The following is an 8889-nucleotide window of genomic DNA, read 5'->3' as shown; positions in this document are numbered from 1 at the left end:
ATCGCCTGCATGTTGCCCTGTCCTCTGCCATTTCACTGCCCTGCTCCCAGCTCAGTAGGGTATAAAATGCCGTAGAAATGATGACCTTGACCTTTTGACCTTTAGAGTACAAAGAGGTCAATGCCATTTGCATACTAACGACCATGCAGGTGCCTGTTGCATACTAATAACGTTGCAGGTGTTTGAAGGTCATAGGGCACAGAAAGGTTATTGACCTTTAGGATACAGAGAGGACATTAAGCTTTAAAATGAGGTTGAAGGTGTGAAATGGGTTTTTGTGTGTCCCATAGGTCACTGACCTTTGCTTACTCAGTAACCTTGACATGACCTTTGTCTAGTCAATGACCTTGAAGGCTATAGGGTACAGAGAGGTCACTGACCTTTAGGGTACAGAGAGGACATTGGTAGGCACTAAGGTTGAAGGTGTTAGAATGGACATAGAGGACATTGACCTTTGTGTACCTAATGACCCTGAAAGGGTGCATAGTGACCTTGAGTTGACCTTGAAGGTGAGTCAGGGCTTGAGGCTGACCCTTGTCCCTGTGTAATATAGGGTAAGCTATGTGAGTGTACCCACATCCAGAATGTATCCCCCTCCTCTACTTTCCCCAGGTATTGCATCATATTTGGTAATCCAGGTTGAAAGGTGTTATATCGTGTTTGTACACGTTGGTCTCCCAAGGTATTGCATCATGTTTGGTTATCCAGCTTCAAACATGTTATATCCTGTACGAAGATGTGTCCTCGTGAATTCCAGTGAGAATAAAGGTATTGCATCCCATTTGCCAAACAGAGATTCAGTTTTAGAGAGATGATTTTTTATCTGTATGTTAACCCTTGATCCTGTTCAGAGATATTTGAACTCAGAGCATGTTTATCCAACTGGTAAAAAAAAAAAAAAAAAAAAAAAAAAAATCAGGTGTGTACTCGTAACATATTTTTTCCATTTCAAAATGTCATGTATAGTTTAGCAGGCTAAGTGTAGTTAGAACATGTTCCATAACATGACATCAGTCAGTCATGAAATAAGTCTGGTGGCAGAATGGTCATTTTCGGGTGAACCTCGTTCCGAGACATATACATAATTTATTGCATTTTCTGATACTTTGGGATGTAACCATCAAAATATGAAAGTGCTCCCAGCTGGCACACTTGAGCGTTTCCAATTGGAGGCCGAAATCCAATATGGCCACCTGCATGACTGATGATGCTAATAAAACATGTTTAGCTATCTTTCTCAGTTTTTAATTTTCTTCATACAATAAAAATATTAACTTTTCCTATCAGAACATGCACTAAACAAAATGATCACCTGTAAACTACACATTGTAATATTTTATTTGAACAATTTGTAAGTTTTTATGATCATTTTCAGGTGCTGATAGAAAAAATTTTGAATTTTAACAAATTGCTATCATCAAAGTCAATAAAACAATAAAGATATCATTTGAGTGCTATTTCGTAATTCAATGCTGCTTATATTTTAGGGACACATCTTAATTACAGATTCAGAATGCAAACTTCTATATCAAATTATACATATTGCTTTATTTAAATTTCAGAGGAGCTTGCATTTTTCTTATACCCAAGATTCTGTTACAGAGTAATGCTGAGTAGATTTTATTTAACAGTACATTGAGACAACTTTCATGCATTATGGCCGTAGTCCACGAGGAATTATTGGAATAACCCATCAACCAGCAGCATTGAAAAGGTGGGCTCTTGGACTACATATCTGCGCTCAACTTTCAAAAGATGTTGTATCCATGCTTGATGGAAATGCACAATCCATAGCCATGACCCATAGGAAGGTCCTTCAAGGATACACTGGGATGAAGTAGACAGAGGAAAAATTCGGGAGAAGCTTCGAACCTACATAGATCCACTGAAAGGAGACTGCCATCCACCTGGACTTATTAATGTGGTTACAGGTAGGATATGTGCAGAGCATGTCAGTGTTGACAGGGCTGTTGAATTGGGAGCAGCTATGATAAAAACATTAGAGGAAGGATGGCCACAGAGTTTTCACAAGCCGCTCACAAGACCAGTTGTGCTCATATCAACTTCAAGAAAAAAATTAAAGTGAACAATATATCTGTCTATTATACCACACTTTTCCCTTCAAGAGTGCTTTGTCTTCAAACCTCTCGGAACATGAACATGAGAGATGTTCTCTCTTATGAGTTGGCTGCATTTTCACCCTCAATATTCCAGGAAAAGACAGGTGACATGAGGCTGTCAGCTTCTAAAGCCACCCTGAAAGCTAAAATCCAAGTGGAAGTATCTGACTGCAAAACGGTCCCAGCTGATGCTATAATACTTGATGGGTGTGCAATTCTCTGGGTTGTCAATCGGCCAAGCAAAGTTGTCATAGAAGATTATATACTAAAGTTTGTGCAGTACATATGTCATTGTCTTTTAGCAGCAAACACACATCTGGTCTTTGACAGATATCACAGTGGAAGCATAAAAGAGGCAACACGAGCAGCTAGAGCTGGGAAGGAAGCAAGTAGATGCCACAGACTGCCATTGGCAACACCTCTGTCACCACAGAAGGTCTGCATATCTGTTACACACAAAAAATCCCAGGTGATTAATCTCATTTGTGAGTATCTGTGTGAGAACACTGATCTACTGCCACACAATGACAAACGCCTTGTGATTACAGGTAAGGAACCAATACCAGTAGAGCTTTGTAATGGAATCAGAAGAAGCAGGCCTGACTTGTGTACTACATATGAGGAAGCTGATGTTACTGTGGTGCATCAAGCTGTCCATTTGGCAAGGTCAGGAAGACACAGGATTAGAATTGTTGCTGATGACACAGACATACTTGTCCTGCTATGCCACTTCTATAAGCAATAAAATCTTGCCTGCAATATAATAATGGTTGGAACAAGCTCTCCACGATCAAGTGCGGATATAAAAGCAACATTTGAGCAAAATCAAGATGTTCTCAACAGTCTTGTACCTGCCCATGCTCTTACAGGATGTGAGAGTGTTTCATATTTATGGTGTATTGGTAAGAAGCAACATTAAAGGCAATAAAGAGTGGGAAGACACTTACTAGATTAAGGTGGCAACAAGAAGAGCTGACTGGTGTTACTGGTGAAGCCACAAAATTCATTGCAGCATGTTATGGCTTTCCAAATGAAAACAACATGACATCTTTAAGATATACTGTGTGGCAATCAAAGATGGGCAATCTTCGTCTCACCACAGCACCAGAGCTAAAAGCTTTGCCTCCAACAACAGAATCATTTGAAGAACTTGTTTGCAGAGCCCATGTACAGGCAGCAATTTGGAGCATCTCCCTTGATCCAGAGCCACAAGAAATGAACCCTCTTCATTATGGGTGGACCAAGGATCCTGATTCAAACATGCTGAATCCAATTGGCTTGCCACCTGATGTTTCTCCTGCACCACTTGATATCCTAAAATTAATCAAGTGTGGATGTCAATCCCGCACCCCATGTTCAATTGCCCGTTGCAGTTGTGGTGCAGCACAACTTTCTTGCTCACTGTTTTCTGCTTGCCATGGAACGGACTGCCACAATCCTCAAAGTTAATCAAGAGTGTCAGTTGAAGAAGAGGAAACTAAGGAGGAAAGTATGGACATGGAAATCATAGACACTTAATATATTAATTGTAAATATATTTAGTTTATCTGTGTTTTTATATTTATAAGCAACATATATTTTTGATGTAAAGCGTTTTGATCAATTTTGAAGGGCATAATTGGTCTAACATTCTGATATACGAGAAATGAACATTTTAGTTGTGAAAAAGATTATGGTTTAAATCTGTTTGTTGGAACAGACATGTTAAATATTTAAAAATGTTCACTGACAGAAAGACTTAATTCTCCATCTTTTCCCTGTATAGATAAGAAAATGAAATATTGTGGTAATACCTGGTGATAGTCTAACAGGGTACAGTAAAATCATATTTGGTGCCTTTTTTAAGCAATTATAATAAATTTTTCTTTTCACAATTTGCACATATATAATATACTTTGCTATGCCTATAATTTCTTGAAATAATTTGACAATTAAATAATGCAATATTAGTAAAACTAGAGACAATAGTAATCAAATATTGTAATTTTTCATTTTTTTGAGCGGCCATTTTGGACTTCGGCCGATATATTAAAATGCTCAAGTGTGCCAACTGGGTGCACTTTTTAATTTTCAATAGTAGGGCCCAATGTATAAAAAAAAATGCAATAAAACTTTGTATATGTCTCTGAACGAGGTTCAGTGAAATTCCTCCAGACTAAAGCTCATTCACCCTGTTTTATCCGCTCCCTCCCTAAAACAGTTAAAGTTTTGGGTACACCTTGCCCCATCTGCCCCACGCCGCCTGAATCAGATGAGCAAGTGGTATTCCCCAGCCTAGAAATGGAAGGCGTACCAGCGAACCTGCCCCACCCACCCTTGTCGTGGTGAGAGAGAGAGAGAGAGAGAGAGAGAGAGAGAGAGAGATCACCTGCACGCTTATGTAAGAATGGTTGGTTTCACACACACACACACACACACACACACACACACAGAGGGGTATAAAACCCGGCAAGCAAAGGCAGGAAGGGCGTTTTCCCTCCTTCAGTCGGCTTTGTGATAAGTGAAGCAGACCATGAGAGGAGCTGAAGTTATTCCAGATTGTCGAAGGAGCGGATATAAGCCTTATTCCAAACACAAGTGCTGGGGTAAGTTAGTTAACACCATTTTAATCCTACCTGTGAAATCACTCCCTCCCTCCCATAGGAAAGAAGGTACTAATATATTAAATTAACTACCCAACTTTAACCCAAGGCTTATTTTGAATCATCTACGTAAAAATAGCACCCCATAGAAATAAATATAGTAAAAAACTAACTCAGCCCTATCCCCAATTTTGATCATTTTTTTCCCATCTTTTAGAGGGCACCAACTTACCCACACAGGCACCATTCACACTGTAACTCCCACACACCCGACGAATCCTTGTGATGGAGATATTAACACCCACCCCGAATCTAGCGAGGGATGCATTCCTCCTACAACACACAGACCGACTTCTCCACAACCTAGTACCAGCGGTTATAGAAAAGAATGCACGCGTGACCCGGGTACTAAGTGCGACTCAGGGAGATCAAACACACCGCCACCACTGTGCGGCGATGTAAACTCTGCCTCACCACCACCTGTGATCAGAAATAAACAACTGTTTGAAGAGGGGGAAGATGAAAGGGAGGGTTTAGTATCAATGATGGTGATGATGATGTTGGTGAAACTACACACATTCTTGAAACAGAAGAGGCATTTAGTGGGCCTTATATTTCCATTTTCTTTTCCATTCCAAAACATGAAAACCCTGACCCAATTCTGTACATTCACCGAAATCTTCAGTATTTCACTGACATGCTGAGTTTTTTTATCAGAGTCGTATAACCTGATTATCCCGGGTATCAGTGCACATGTAGATGAGCCAGAGGTTGTTGTATAACACTTCCCTGATTATCTCCATGAAAGACTGGAAACCAATTTACGGTATCTGGAGGATAATGAGTGGGTTTTAGATGGCATCCGTTACTTCGAAGTAATTATTTGTATTCTTGAAAGGGAGAACGCCGTCGGTACCTTTATGCCTTACCTGAAGGAAGTATGTGTGAAAGAGTGGGTATTCAATCCCCTGGGTGATGACAACTGTTGCATGGTTTGATGTCTCACAGCATACCAACGTCACTTAACTTACCCCTGGGAAAAATGGTCCACACCAAGAGAATGGAAGCCGAGTTGTGGCGCTGCAGGACAGTGTCGTTTGGTGATCTGAGCTTTCCAGCAGCATTTGAAAACATCCATATTTTAGAGAGATTAAACAATCTCTCTACATACATGTACAGGTTGGAGCCCAGCGATATGGGACACACGGCTTTCCTGGCGTGAAAAGGGAGCAAGAAGTATGAGAATGTAGTATATCTGCTTTTAGTTGGTGGACAGCACGTCATGCTCATCAAAAATTTCCACCAGTGGTCAGGTGTTATACATTCCAAAAATTCTCCTTCTACTGTTGCACTTGTATGCACGGTTGTAACAGTCTGGAGACCTTAACTCCCACGAGCAGGGGTGCACGGCTGAACAGACGTTGAATTTCCCAGAACAAGGGAAAAAAAAAGAGGTTCATGAACTATGCCTACACCTACTCCCCATCTCACCTGGCATCTTTGATTCTGAATCAAGAATGCACGAGCATACTGACGCTGAGTATGAAATATTAGGTCTTTCTCCCATGGTAAAGCCTCTTCACAAACCAGTCGGGTATGCCTATCTCATTATTGAATATTCCTGAGTATAAAATACACTGTGATGAGGAAGCCAAAGCTAAATTTGCAAGGCAGGACAGGAGTGAATTGTGTAACAACGACTTTACAGAGGGTTCTGATAAACACGCCCATCACAACCACTGACAGCTGACTAATAATTACATCGGTGCATATTGCCGTCGGTGTAACCTGGCCTGTCACAACTCACGCAAACGTTTGATAACCTATGCACATAACATGACTTAGGTTTGCTCCCTGCTCCTTAACCTACTGTGTCCTGTTGACGTATATATACATCCACACGTTTTGTCACTGTCAGTCCCAGTCATGTATATAAATGTGCATTAATTGCAAGCTCCCTAATTTGCACAATTTTCAATTTTCATGCGTGATTTTGGTACATATACACGGGACACCTTCCTCTACAAAATGCCAGGCAGGGACAATGCCTTACACCACATAATCTCCCCCCCCCCCGCACGCCATTGTCTCGGCAGTTCACCTGCTACCAGTGACCTGGCCAGTAAAGACATGTCGTGCCACGGTACGAAATTCAGGGCCAGAGTGATGCCCCAATTGATGACAGTGTAGAGGACAAACTTTACATAGCATTAGAGGAAGAAACAGTCAGAAATGATGATCAGGTAATGTCGCCAAAAAAAGTCAGGTATGTTGATGTGTTTGGTGAGTGAAACAATGCTTATATTGCCTATAATATTGTGTGAAAACCAATATACTCTTGTACTACATATAAATTTGTACCAAATAAATAAATAAATACTGTTTATGAGTGGTGTGGAATAGTTACCCTCCCATAGAACTCGTTCTCTTTGGAGCCAGCCTGACTGAAAACCCAGTAAGGTAAGGGGTACTCCTACCTGTATCGAGTATTTTAAACCTCAGGTGAGCGATTTTTCTATGAATTATCGGTGTTTCTCATCAAAATCGGAGATTTGACCCAAAAATTGTTTTTTTTTCCAAAACTGGTCAGGATTGGGGGGAGTCAGTGGTGGAAAATAAGTCGGGACGGGGCGGGTTAAGGAAATGAAACATGAAGCAGATGACATCAGTGTGTGATGTAAAGCTGGACTGACATTGTTAACCCCCGCCGTCCCGGCGACGTGAATTAACGCGGCAACATTGCAAGGTCCCTAATTTGCACAATTTTCAATTTTTGCGAGTGATTTCGCGAGTGATTTTTGGCATGTATACACGGGACACCTTCCTCTATTCCTCTACAAGATGCCAAGCAGGAACAATGCCTTACACCGCATAACCTCTCCCCCCACCCCCTGCACGCCATTGTCTCGCCAATTCACTTGTTACCAGTAACCTGGCCAATAAAGACATTCAGGGCCAGAGTGATTCCCCAATCGATGACAATGTGGAGGACAAAGTTTACATAGCATTAGAGGAAGGAACAGTCAGAAATGATGATCAGGTAATGTGGGAAAAAAAAGGTCATGAATGGTGATGAGTTAGTGAGTGAAACAATGCTTATAATGCCTATATTACTGTTTGAAAACCAATATACTCTTGTACTACATATAAATTCGTACGAAGTAAATAAACAAATACTGTTTATGGGTGGATAAAATAGTTACCCTCCCATAGAACTCGTTTTCTTTGGTGCCAGCCTGTTAGAAAACCTAGTCAGGTAAGGAAGTACTCGCACCTAAATCCGGTATTTTAAACCTCAGGTGAGCGATTTCTTTATGAATTTTCGATGTTTCTCACCAAAAGCGGATGTTTGAGCCAAAAAAAAAAAAAAAAGGTCCAAAAACGTCAGGATGGGACGGGTTAAGGATTGACATTGGCAATATTTGTATGATGGATTCTCTGGCATTTTTACAAGCTGACTTGGGTAAATTGGTTGTCACACATGGCCGAGTTTCCCTCTCACGTACACCCGTCACATGGTAGAGCACCTACCCCTCGAGGGTCAGGAACTCTTAATGACAGGCAAGGAAATATTCCCTTACGAAGCAGTGACAAGGTATGAAAGTTTGAATGAGATGGAACTCCCTGCCGAAGACATATTCTGCAGTCATCTAAGACAGGAAGGCATCTCAGATGAGGATTATGCTTTAGCCAAAGTGTGTTTGGGACAAGTGCAGGTGCAGAGATCTACGTGGTTACATGCTAAATTACATCAGGTGCAATGCTGGATTCCTAGCAGATATACTCATGCACTGGCAGGGTATTTTAAAGGACATGTATACCCTAGACCCAGTCTAATATGTTTACCGATCCTGTAGAGTTTAACCCTGCAGTTGAGAAAAGGTCCTGGATTCCCTACCTGGACCATAATGCCCTCCACCCAGATGCCATGGAACAGCCGCTGCCAGTGGGAGATGTCCGCAAACTATCACTGGAGGAAATGAGAGAGTTCCTCAATGTCGGGCTTTTGAACCGAGAAAGAGGTTACTGGATCAGATTCACCACGAAACCCATTCATCCGGAAGTAGCAAGAGAAACCAATGAACTGCCCCTGGTACTATTGCACAAAGACATAGGGCCCTCTCTCTTGTCTGACTACAGTACTGGTATTGTGCAGATAGAGTTGCGAAAGCTCCCCCGCCACAATC

The sequence above is a fragment of the Coenobita brevimanus genome, chromosome 15, assembly GCF_032717465.1.
Source record: "Coenobita brevimanus isolate Jiangsu-jjx chromosome 15, ASM3271746v2, whole genome shotgun sequence".
NCBI lineage: Eukaryota > Metazoa > Arthropoda > Malacostraca > Decapoda > Coenobitidae > Coenobita > Coenobita brevimanus.
Note: the sequence above shows the minus strand (reverse complement) of the source record.